At 50.0% G+C, this 12216-nt stretch overlaps 1 long non-coding RNA gene across 1 annotated transcript in view; it reads left to right on the plus strand.

Moving 5' to 3' along the window:
• Positions 1–3574: 3574 nt before the first annotated feature.
• The window catches only part of LOC142814021 (uncharacterized), a 49799-nt gene continuing 41157 nt past the window's right edge, over positions 3575–12216 (plus strand). The window contains exon 1 of the long non-coding RNA XR_012894776.1: positions 3575–3686. This is a non-coding gene — a long non-coding RNA (uncharacterized LOC142814021). The remainder of the gene's footprint in view (positions 3687–12216) is intronic.

Below are 12216 nucleotides of genomic sequence, written 5' to 3' on the forward strand. Positions count from 1 at the left end.
TAAAGCAGTCTAACAAACATTACATCTCTATATCTATGCTTCAGCAAGTTATGATACAACGTTCCTAAACACCGGAGTTATATGCTAACGAAAGTTAGGTGTGATATTCCCATCATCGCACTGTAAAATGGAGTTCGTTTGGATTACCCTAACTTCGGAGCTCTAACGTCAGTTCTCACGTTACGCACGACTACAAATTACCCTTTAAGTACCAGTGTAGTCGACGTTCCTAGTGAGCCCGAGACATGCATACAACTATTCCACTTATCGTAACACTTGCATCCACATCATATCGCTTGGCTCAAATAAAAAAAAAACGCACTGTGACAATCAATGAACGGGCGCTTCGCACGAAACTTATTCCCACAAAGCGTGGGATATGCTGATTTTTTCCACAAAACTGAAACTCATTTCAGTTTTAGGTGGCTTCACGATGTTCCAAAAAAACATGCATGCTTTCATCCAGTGCCAATGGCTACGAGCACTGCTATCTGTAAGCAGTTCAGCCTCGCATCATTTCCACCTTCATGGTGTAATCCGTACTATCCGTCAGAAGGGCAATCTAAGCTTGTTCCTCTCCTTCATTTATTATTCATGGGCAACTCTACTGCACAGGAATAGCTGTAAGTTTCACGCATTGCCGTGCAAAAGATTCAGGTGCGGACTTCTCGGAGATGCTGACACCCTGACTCATTAAACATTCACTTCTTCGTTAACGGTTTGGAGCTGCGCACACTGCAGGCGTGGCATTCCAGGCAAGTAATGTTCCCCCCAAAGAGCAAGGTTTCTTTCTCAGAATGGGGATATCATGGCCTTGGTCACAGGTACTGCGGCACTGGTTGTCAGCTGTTGCGGCGAACGTGCACGTGTTTCCGTGTGTGAATGACAAATTCCAAAGATATTTGCGCAAGAACGCGGGTATAAAAGGCTCAAGGCTAGATCTGGTGCATTATAACTACTGGTTTATCTTTACACCAGTTCTGTAATGGTCGAGGTTTGTCGTGTGCCGTAAATAAAAACAATTATCATCGTTTCCGAGAACGGAGCGATGACAACTCTAATACGACAGAATGACGACCAGAATAGTCGAGAGGTGATCGCCTGACCACATTCAAGGACAATCCAATACATTTCAGACTGAACAGACGCCAATACCCACCACCACACAACAACTAAACAAAAAAAGCAGGCCGCAACTCGGCGGTTATTACAAACAAATACGTACCCCAGCACGCCGATCCTGAGCCTCTGTTATCCAAGCGTATACATGCGACTACCGCGTGTAAAGCGAGTGGAGGAAGCGCCACACTACGGCACATGCTTTGGTACTCGGGAGTGTGCCTTAAAAGTTAATGGTGCTGACGCCACTCACTCTGCGAAGCATGTTAGGCAGGAGCTAACTTCGAGGTGAATTGCTGCTGCTACCACCACGCGAAGGCAGAGTCTGCAGCCACCGCTACGGCTGCGGTCACTGCGACGATTGGCTGATGTCGCTTGCCGACCATCTTGGGGCCGTCCGGCAAGCTGAAGGTGCCACCTGGGTTCAAAGACTTCGAGTTGTCACCTGAGGCAATGCCATCATTATCGACGGGGTGGGAAGGTGCAGAGCTTAATGCCCTCTTCCCCCCGCCTCGCCCGACGAAACTGCTGGACTTGAAATAATGCTTAATGATTCATTCATTCAATGAGCACGCACTCAATGAAAGATGGTTCACAAGGTAAGTTGAACCGCTAGCACGGGTGCCATCTCACATTATTCCTTACAGTAGGTCTGTAATGGTAGAGTTTTAATGTGTGTCATAGAGACAAAAATATTATCATGATGAACGGACATGCGCTCAGGGACACATAGCTAACAAGATCACCTGAAACATGCCCACTCGCTCTGCTGTCACCAATCATTGCGCAAATTAGGGCAGGCTGCGCTAATCTTAAAAAAATCGTTCGAAACCCCGTGAATCTGCGAGATCTAGTAAAAAAAAGGCAGTTTTGCCGCAAGGGTGAAGCAATTACCGCGATAGTAACTAACTGTGATGTTATACGCCGTGAGGCAGGCCGCTAATTCAATCTCACGCAACACTACCAAACGTTTGTGTAAGGAAAGGTGGCCGCTCCATGGACACTTTTCGCACAGAGTTAGGCGTATTAGGTCGATGGCAGACACGGCGGGTTTCTTTAGTGTAGCTGGCTCCCCGCCGTCGTCCGCATAGTCGATCTTCGCCAGCGTAGAGACGCGTTCTTGGAGACAGACAGAACGCTTATTTACATGAAGAGAAAGATAGAACTGTACGGTGATTCAGCGATTATGTGCAAAAAGTCTTCGGCTTTTATAGCCCGTCGATTCCTTACACGATAGTTCAAAAAAGGCGGTGACCACTGTTGCCACGAATCAGGTGACGTTAAGCTCAGTGATCCACCCACCAGAAAGGGTGCAGATATTAGATTACTCGGCTGATGAGGAACACGGTCGAAGAGGCCCAATGGGTAGCACGAGCGCACCACACAATGACGGACCCGGCCAACACCTTGTAGACATCGAAGGGCGAGGAGGTAGAGTCCGGTGTAGGGGGAAGGTTCAGCTCCTTCGGGGAGATGGGCGTTGACACGAACGTCTGCAGCGGTCCATGGCGGCGTTCTGCTACATGGTTCCAGAAGTTTATCGAACACGGCCGTCCAGCCGCTCGATCCCTGGGAACGGCTACTGCGACGCCTTCCCACGATTCCGAACTGTCAGTGCTTTGTGACGACTTCGCGTGGGCGACAATAGCAGAGTTGAGAGGTTGACTCCATGAAAATTGCAACAGTGGCACCGTCTCACGCCGTTCGACCCCGTTAAACAAAAGAGTTCTCTCGCGAAGCTTTCGTCGAGTTCGTTGTGACTCGACCACAGCGAACTGCCTGGAACACCTACAGGAAGGCGTCGTATGTGGTGCTTCTGACCGGGCGCCGATGGGCTTGAAAGCATTCTAGCAGATCGGCTTACGTCAGCTGAGACGAACTGCCAGGCCGAATGTAACAATAGCCACTTCAAGTTAACAACTAGACAGCACGACGAAGCGTTCCCTAGCCGCCTGCTGACGGTTGCCGCGATAGAGAGCGTGCACGCCAGCGATAGTGACCGCGCCCGTGAAGTTCACAGTTGCTGCTCAAGCAAAACACCTGCAGCGTCTTTTTATGCTTGAAGATGGGCGGCACGTTTCCTCAGTTTGAGCATTCGACGGTGCCTAAAAGGCGTGGAGATCTTATCGCATGCGTTCTCCGCCACCTAGACAATTTCAGGCCTGCTCATTCTTTTTGCCGCGGGCTCTGACGCCCCTCCGTTTATACCAGTTTGCTTTGGCTGCACAGACGTGCCTATGCCCGCTCTCGTCGCTCGACAGGCGTGGATTACCAAGCCTAACTATCGTTTTTGTGGCGTGCTGGTGCGTTTGTTGCTGATTCGAGAAGACCGCGTTTTTCTGTGTCCGTGAACTGCAACGTGGATATTTGATGCACTTTGTGCACTGTATATTCGCAATGTGTACGGCTGCAAATCTGGACGGTTGTTCGATGCTGCTTGGCGAATTTTCGCGCCCTATGGACCGAAGTTGCGAGTGTTCTCGTTGCCTAAGGAAAACTGAAGAACGAAATGGGAGAGTGCTGTTTGCCGAGCTCTCGTGAAAATCCATCGTCTTCGTCACCTGAAGGTAAGCGTGCCTGAACTACATAATTCGCTGTGGCCCCATCTCCACGAGTTTCCGTTATTGGTCTAAAATGGAGGTACCATGCATGATTGTGACTTGATAGCGTAAGCCCTGGCAATAAAATAGTAAACGCGCGTGGAATTACGATTTAAGAACAGGCATTTTGCTTTCAGGAAAGATAAACATTTTGCTATTGGCGATTAGTGCAACGGATTTCCTATATTGACTGTAATTACATGATTGAGAAAAATGGAAGGAATGCTGTTGCACTGCATAGTGCATCGGTTTTGTGCATAGTATTTTCTTGCGGGCGAACCACTTTATCGCGATATTATATCTCTATGACAGTCTTTCCAGCACCCGGCCATGTTTCTTTGAAATTTAGAGGCACTTTCGGTAAAACAATTTCTTAAATGGTCTTCAGGTGTTTGAGCTGCACTTCAAGCTAGTATATTCAAGAACCATTACCAATATACCGATCGAAAAACCGGCAGTGCACTAGAAGCGCCCATGGGGGCTTCGTGGTTTATTCTAGACACAGTAATAACATTTTCCCAGGCCCTAAGTTATATGAGCGACTACGCACCACTGTGAGAGTGACCAGAGGAAAACAGGAAACACCACTTCTTGTGTCGGTCACAAGAAGCCATTGTGAACCAAATTAGTTTGTTTTCTCATCACCCTTATATTCTGCTGAAAAACATACTTGTCGCAGCAGTACACACTCCCCTCCATAACTACGTGTCTATGAAGACAGATGCTCGAAAGAGTGCAAATAAAACTGCAGAAACTACTCAAATAAGTAGGAACAGATTTTCTGCATGTTTCTCAGAAACATGAGAATAAAGATTCAATTCATTCCTACATAGTGTGTGTGTGTGTGTGTGTGTGTGAGAGAGAGAGAGAGAGAGAGAGAGAGAGTGTGTGTGTGTGTGTGTGGGTGGGTGTGACGTCACCATGACGAGTGACGTCATGGCGGCTGTGAGTAGGCCTGAAAATATTTTTTTTTTTGGGGGGGGGGGTCATTGCCTCCTCCGGATGGAGAGGGACCGGTTCGCTTCATCTCTCATTTAACGTAGTATACGGTTGTGACATAGTGAATTCTCATGTTCGTTGTGTTTTCGAGAGCGTGGCTGAGATGATATACAATAATCACACATGATGCGTACGGCTAGTGAGTCGTAAGTATTGCCTCATACTACTCGTATAACTGCTGATTACACGGCCTAAACACAGCTCACCATTCTAGGACGCCGGCCATGTTGTGGTGTGGGTAATAATGGTGCACCTCGCCACGATTCCTGCGAAGAGAACGGGCATTTAACGAGGCACCGCGGTGTTAATTAATCTCGTCTCTCGTACTCATTACCGAGCCGTGTGTCCACCGCGAGACGTCATTAGTAGTACGCAATCGAAACCTCGATTTCCTTTTCATTACGGCCGTCGTTACCACTCGAGAGGTAATTAGGTTTTCTGGTTCGTTTCCGCTTGCATATACGAAGATGCAGTGGCCAGTCTATCATTGCGTAGCGTTTTCTCACCTTGCTTTTAAAACTGTTACCAAAGTTTTAGAAGTATGGTTATGTGGGTACATTATGTTCTTTCCTTCGCTCTCGTCATTCGCTCGTTTTTTGGACGACACCTGGAGGTTAATCACAGAGTTGTATTTCATTTAAACACACGTACAGGCATCATGATCTATATACTGAACAAGCATTTCCAATGGGCTACACTTACTTGCGAAGACTTATGGGTTATCATAATAATGCCTGCTTACTGCTTACGGTTTCGTCGGCATATATATATATATATATATATATATATATATATATATATATATATATATACATTGTAATGAATCGGAATAACGGACGCTCTGCTGGTAATGAAGAAGACGAGGATGATCGGTGGCTGCAGTAGTAGCTCGCGCACGCCGCTCGTCATTAGCCAGACCTGCCTGTTAAAGCAAATTTTGCCAAGCTGCGTCTGAACATTTCTCGACGTACAACACCTCTATTTTAAGTGGTGGAGGAGCCGAGGTTCCCATCAACCTGGAACTTCGCAATCGGACGCTACCCTCACCATTCACCATGACTGCTCCTGGCCCTTCTCAAGCTGCCTTACCAACGACAGTGTTCTGTACTGGCGTGCCTCGGCAACGCGACCCACCAATTTTTCGCGGCAACGACGAACAAGACGTCGAGGACTGGCTTGTCGAGTACGAAATCGTAAGCGCTTCCAACAAGTGGAACGCCTGCGACCAGCTCAGAAACGTGCGCTTTTACCTCGCTGATGTGGCCAGCCTCTGGTTCAAGAACCACGAAGGCGAAATCACCAACTGGTCCGCCTTCAAGACCACCATCGCCGCGGTCTTCGGTCGTCCCGCCGTGCGCCGGCTTCGCGCGGAACAGCGTCTCCGTAGTCGAGTCCAGCGCAGGGACACGACCTTTACAAGTTACATTGAAGATGTCTTGTCTCTTTGCAAGCGCGTCGATGAATCTCTAACCGAACGCGACAAAATCAAGCACATCATCAAAGGAGTTGACGATGATACCTTCCAGATGCTCGTCGCTAGGAATCCACAGACCGTCACCGATGTTGTCCAGTTCTGTCAGGAGTACGACGAGTTGCGTAAGCAGCGTGCCTCGACGCGCAGGGCCGCTGAAGATACGGCTGAAGTTTCCGCCCTCGTGCACGACGTCGCTGCTGATCACACCGTCTTACTGCCCCACATCAAACAATTCATTCGTGAAGAAGTTGCGCGTCAACTTTCTCTTGTGGCCGAAGCATCCGCGCCAGTGACCTCGTTAGACCCACGTCTACGCTAGGTCATTGAGACACAAGTCACGCAGGCACTGCCTCCATCGCCATCTGTCCCTACGCCGCTGACCTACGCTGCCGTCGTTGCTAGACCCCCAGCCCCACCTGTCTCTGGCGCATACCGGGGCACCGGGTCCTCATACCCTACGACGCTGCCTACATACACGGCACCCCATCCCGTTTCGTCCCCTGCACCTTCTGTCGTTAACCCATGGCGCACCTTGGATAATCGACCCATCTGTTTCGCATGCGGTTTCGTGGGGCATATAGCACGCTACTGTCGCCGTCACAACTTCCAGCCTCCATACCATGGGAATTCTGCAAATTACCAGGCTACCCAGAATCCCCAGCGACCATCTTCTCCTATCACCGACTCATTGTCCCCACGACGCCCTGTCGATTCTCGCCGGTAATTACCACCCCGTCGCCGATCTGTCTCCCCGATGATTCGGCGCACGAGCCCCGCTCTAGAGGAAAACTGACAGCCGCAGTTCCGGAGGCAAGAATTGCGTCGTCGTCGAACTTTCTAAGACCTCCTCTTTGTCCGACCAACGAAATTGATGTGCTAGTAGACGGTGTTGCTGTACGTGCACTTGACGACACAGGCGCCGTCGTTTCTGTAATTAGTGAAAAACTGTGTCGCGATTTGAGAAAAGTTACAACGCCGCTTACGAATCTTGCTCTGCGTACAGCCACCTCCCATTTCATCGCGCCGACAGCTCAATGCACAGCACGCGTTCTTATTGAAGATGTTTGGTACGCCGTCAACTTTTTTGTTCTCCCACGTTCATCTTACGACGTCATACTAGGATGGGACTTCCTTTCTACCCATCAGGCCCGCGTCGACTGCGCTCGTGCTGAACTCGCGTTGACGAATCCGTGCCTTGATATCGACCACCACAGTCCCTCGAAAGTGTTTGCCGCAGCTGACGTCCGCATCGCGCCGTTGTCCGCTGTCCTAGTGCCTGTGTTTCGCCCTGCTGCCACTAACTCGACGCTCCTGTTCCAACCAACTATAGCTAGTGTGCAACACCGAACCATCCTCCTCCCGTTTGCCGTCATCAACTTTTCCAATGGTTCGGCGGTACTTTATGCGTGCAACGTTTCTGCTTGTCTGTACATCCTGCTACGCGGCGAGTGTCTGGGAAGCCTCGAGACCTTAAATTGTATTTTCGAAGACCCGATCTATCCAGACAAGCCATTTTTACCGACTTGTGCCATTACACCCGCAACTGACGCTAATGAACCTATTGATGTATTCCGCAAGTCCATTGATTGCAACCTCACGCCTGGGCAGCAGGAACAGCTGATCGAGCTCCTACAGCGTTTTCGAACCACAATCAGCCTTCCTTAGGTCGAGCGCCATCTGTTGTTCACCGTATAGATACCGGTCAAGAGACGCCATTACGGCAGCGTCCATATCGTGTGTCAACTACCGAATGCCGTGCCATCAATGAACAGGTCGACGACATGCTGACACGTGGCATAATCGAACCGTCAAGCAGTCCCTGGGCCTCTCCAGTTGTGTTGGTGAAGAAGAAGGACAGATCCATCAGGTTTTGCGTGAACTACCGACGTCTCAACCGAATCACGCGCAAGGATGTCTATCTGCTGCCACGCATTGACGATGCCTTGGACTGCCTACAGGGAGCCGAATTTTTCTCTTCTTTAGATCTGCGCTCTGGATACTTGCAGGTACCCATAGCAGAGGCCGATCGCGAAAAAACAGCTTTCATCACGCCCGACGGGCTTTACGAATTCACAGTCATGCCCTTCGGCCTCTGCAATGCGCCAGCTACTTTCGAGCGGATGATGGACTCTATTCTTCGAGGCCTCAAATGGAACGTTTGCCTTTGTTATTTAGATGACATTGTCGTCTTTTCAACTGATTTCGCAACCCATTTAACCCGCCTCGAGAAAGTCCTCGCGTGTATTTCTGCTGCGGGGCTGCAACTGAATCTGAAGAAGTGCCATTTTGCCGCTCGAAAGCTTACGATCCTTGGCCAGGTGGTTTCAAAAGACGGCATTCTTCCTGACCCTGCCAAACTTACAGCCGTTTCAGCGTTTCCCGAACCGACCACCACGAAAGAGCTCCGAAGCTTCATAGGCCTTTGCTATTACTTCCGGCGCTTCGTCCGCAATTTCGCGACGATCATCGCTCCTTTGACCAAGCTCCTCGCTGGCTCTACAGACCTTTCAGCCTGTTCTGCTACCTGTAACGATTCTTTGAATGAAATGCGCCGCCTCCTCACGTCGCCGCCTATTCTGCGACACTAGGACCCATCGGCACCCACAGAGATCCACACCGACGCTAGTGGTGTCGGGCTAGGCGCTATTCTTGCACAGAAGAAAGACGGCTTCCAAGAGTACGTGGTTGCCTGCTGTCACGGGTCCCGTTAATTCGGGACCGCGATCGCCGGGCTAATTCCAAGGGCCGAAGTATCGGCCCCCCGAACCGCACCACGAAAGCGTGGACAATTTAGAAGTGGTCCTTTTTGGCGCGCCAGCGGACGCCGGCTGTGGCCCAAAGAACAAGTCAGAGCCGAGAGTTGATAAACACAACAAAATTATATTCTCAATAATGGCAGATAAAAACGATACACAATTATGCACACTCAACAATCGTTGAATACAATATGTCACCAATCAAACAACGTACTACACAGTACAATCAGCCACACTCGAACCGACGGACACAGACAAACAATACGCACTACAATGCAGTCGCATGCATTGAACAACCAAGACACTTAAAGACTAAAGAGATAGAAAACCTATTCAGTCCAAAGTTCTTGGAACAAAAGTCTGGATGATACTCTTCCGAGAATCACTCATTCAAAGTCCAGCGTTGTTGTCGTTCCGTTGCCCCCGAAGTTTCTCTTCCAGGAAACCTCGCCGAAGTTTCTCTTCCAGGAAACCTCACGTCTTCAATAGGCCACTCTCCAAGCTTCAAACTTCTTCGCCGGAAACACGTCGGCTTCACACTCGCAGCTGTTGCCACGCGTCTTCGCTCGATAGCGGTAGACACACGCTCTTGCCTGTAGCTCTAGCCTTCACCCCTCAGGTGGAAATCCTCTTCTTCTCCTGCTTTGTCCCTACGGACAAAACCTTCGCCGACTACACGGCGGAATCCCTACGCGCTCTGGCGCTAACTTCCGTCTTCTCCTGATCTCTCGTCTCGGCTGCTGGATTAAATACCTTCCGCGCGAGATTCCAGAAAGTTCTCATCATTTCGTCGGCGCGATGCGCAGCGAAGGCTGGGGGAAAGGTCGAGACGATACGAGGGCCGTCCGCGACGGATGACTCAACCCGGCATTACCACGCCCCTTTCCATCTAGAAATTGCGAGTGCTTGCTCAGCCGCCGATGTGGGGTGAGGAGGTTCATCGGCGAACCTACACTTCCGAGGGGAGAGGGAGCGTGCCCTGGGAGCTTGTTTTCTTTTTTTCTTTTTCTTTTGACCTCGCGGTGTCACTCCGGCGTTTTATCGCAAGAATTTGGCGGCGTGCCCATTTTGAGCGCTCGTTCTGTGACACCTGCGCAAGCCGAATTCTTAGCAAAGCCGAAATCAACTATTCCGTCACTGAAAAGGAATGCCTCGCCATTATTTGGGCGATAGAGAAATTTCGACCTTACGTGCACGGGTGCCCTTTTGACGTCGTGACTGACCACCACGCCCTCTGCTGGTTGTCGTCACTGAAGGATCCAAGCGGTCGCCTCGCCCGATTGGCATTACGCCTCCAAGAATATAATATTCGCGTGGTCTATCGCTCCGGCCGGAAACATTCGGACGCAGACGCCCTATCCCGTTCGCCTCTACCCCCTGACCCGGACTGCTGCGAAAGTCTAACCTGTGATACCACTGCCGTCACCATCGCCGACATGCCATCTGAGCAACGCAAGGACCCTTGGGTCGCTTCGATTCTAGACATTCTGCCTGGGCGGACGGCTTCCCCCCCTTCTCGAACGTTGCGTCGGCAAGTCGAGCACTTCGCCACTCGGGACGACGTGCTGTACCGACGCAATTACGCACCCGGCGGACGTCAGTGGCTACTCGCGATTCCACGTCATCTGCGATCCGAAATTTGTTCCACGTTTCATGACGACCCCCAATGTGGCCACGCAGGTTTCCTGAATACTTATTCTCGCATACGTCTCCGATATTACTGGCGTGGCATGTACCGTTTTATACGACAATACGTTCGGGCCTGCTCGACGTGCCAGAGACGAAAAACTCCCCCTTATAACGCCAGCGGTACCTTGCTACACTTACCATGCCCATCCCGACCATTTGACTGCGTCGGCATCGATATCTATGGTCCCCTTCCCAACACTGCTGACGGTAACCGCTGGATCATAGTTGCCGTCGACCATCTCACGCGGTATGCCGAAACTTCATCCCTTCCCTCGCCTACAGCAAAAGACGTTGCGACTTTCGTTCTTCACAATATCGTATTACGTCATGGAGCACCTCGGGAGTTACTGAGCGATCGTGGTCGCGTATTCTTGTCAGACGTCATCACAGCATTGTTGCGTGAGTGCCACATCGCTCAACGCACTACAAGCGCCTATCATCCCCAGACCAATGGAATGACAGAGTGCTTCAACCACACCCTTGGTGACATGCTGTCTATGTATATCTCATCAGACCACTCCAATTGGGACCGAGTGCTCCCGTTTATCACGTTCGCCTATAATACCGCCATTCAAAGCACTACTGGGTTCTCTCCTTTTTTCCTCCTTTACGGACGCGAACCTTCTTGCACTATGGAAACCATTCTTTCGTACAAACCTGACTCCTCAGAGTCCACGACTTCGTCTCAAGCCGCTACATACGCTGAAAAATGCCTCCAACTGGCAAGATCATTCACAACTCAAGACCAAGGAAGCCAAAAGCACCACCATGATGCATCAAATAACACTACTTCCTACGATCCAGGTTCACTCGTCTGGCTGCATGTCCCTTCTGCTAAACCTGGCCTTTCTACCAAGTTGGTCCCCAAGTATTACGGCCCATATCGTGTGCTACAAAAAAGTCACCAGTGAATTACCTCATTGAGCCACTGGAACCATCTTCTGACCAACGTCGTCGTGGCCAGGAAATTGTCCACGTCTCGAGACTTAAGCCCTGCTACGACCCTCCCGTGTTTACTTGTCCATAGGTCGCCAGGATGGCTCCTTATTTCGCGGGGAGTAATTGTAAAGAATCGGAATAACGGACGATCTGCTGGTAATGAAGAAGACGAGGACGATCGGTGGCTGCAGTAGTAGCTCGCGCACGCCACTCGCCATTAGCCAGACCTGCCTGATAAAGCACATTTTGCCAAGCTACATCTGAAACTTTCTCGACGTACAACACCTCTATTTTATTATATATATATATATATATATATATATATATATATATGAAAGTAGATGCGCTTTCACATAACAACTGTTTATTGTGCCGACGTTTCGACGGGAACCCCGTCTTTTGTGAAAAAGACGGGGTTCCCGTCGAAACGTCGGCACAATAAACAGTTGTTATGTGAAAGCGCATCTACTCTCATATTCATATACATATATATATATATATATACATATATATATATATATAATGTCGCAAGTTATGCTCACGTTGCCGCAACGACGCCTACGCCCCACCAAAGCCTCGCCTCGATGACTGTCACACTTGTTCCGAGTTCATATCCTGTGGCCATGCCAACTTATGCTCA

The sequence above is a fragment of the Rhipicephalus microplus genome, chromosome 4 (assembly GCF_043290135.1).
Source record: "Rhipicephalus microplus isolate Deutch F79 chromosome 4, USDA_Rmic, whole genome shotgun sequence".
NCBI classification, from domain to species: domain Eukaryota; kingdom Metazoa; phylum Arthropoda; class Arachnida; order Ixodida; family Ixodidae; genus Rhipicephalus; species Rhipicephalus microplus.